Source organism: Morone saxatilis, unplaced genomic scaffold (genome assembly GCF_004916995.1).
Source record: "Morone saxatilis isolate NCDOM2014 unplaced genomic scaffold, NCSU_SB_2.0 Contig0, whole genome shotgun sequence".
In the NCBI taxonomy this organism is placed as follows: Eukaryota; Metazoa; Chordata; class Actinopteri; family Moronidae; genus Morone; species Morone saxatilis.
This window is the reverse complement of record NW_023339650.1, coordinates 1,191,100-1,191,442: the sequence shown is the minus strand read 5'-3', so window position 1 is coordinate 1,191,442 and position 343 is coordinate 1,191,100. Positions and strand designations below refer to the sequence as shown.

The 343-nt window shown below is 41.4% G+C and overlaps 1 protein-coding gene across 1 annotated transcript in view; it reads right to left on the bottom strand.

The window, feature by feature from the left end:
- The window catches only part of reck (reversion-inducing-cysteine-rich protein with kazal motifs), a 25,839-nt gene that overhangs the window by 12,014 nt on the left and 13,482 nt on the right, over positions 1–343 (bottom strand). The window lies entirely within an intron of this gene.

Here is a 343-nt window from a genome sequence, read left to right as displayed (position 1 = left end):
CCAAAACATTTGTTTTTAGAGTGAAGGAGGACAGAATCAATGTGAGTGATAAACCCAATGATCTGCAGATCAAACCTTTTTTATGACCACATGAAGTACTCTTTTTCTCTTTCTTTTCTCTCTTTTCCCTAGCTCAATTTAGGGTATAACAGGTTCAGTTTTACCCTCATTCACTCCTTTCATTCTGAACTCTCTCCACATCACACACACACACACACAGTGTAAGGTCTTTCTTCTTTAGAGCATCAAAGAGGAGTGTAACAGTGATGGAATCCAGAAACTCCAGTGTCAGGCAGCTAAAGACACAGCACCGGAGGGGTTGCTCACACACACACATACACAC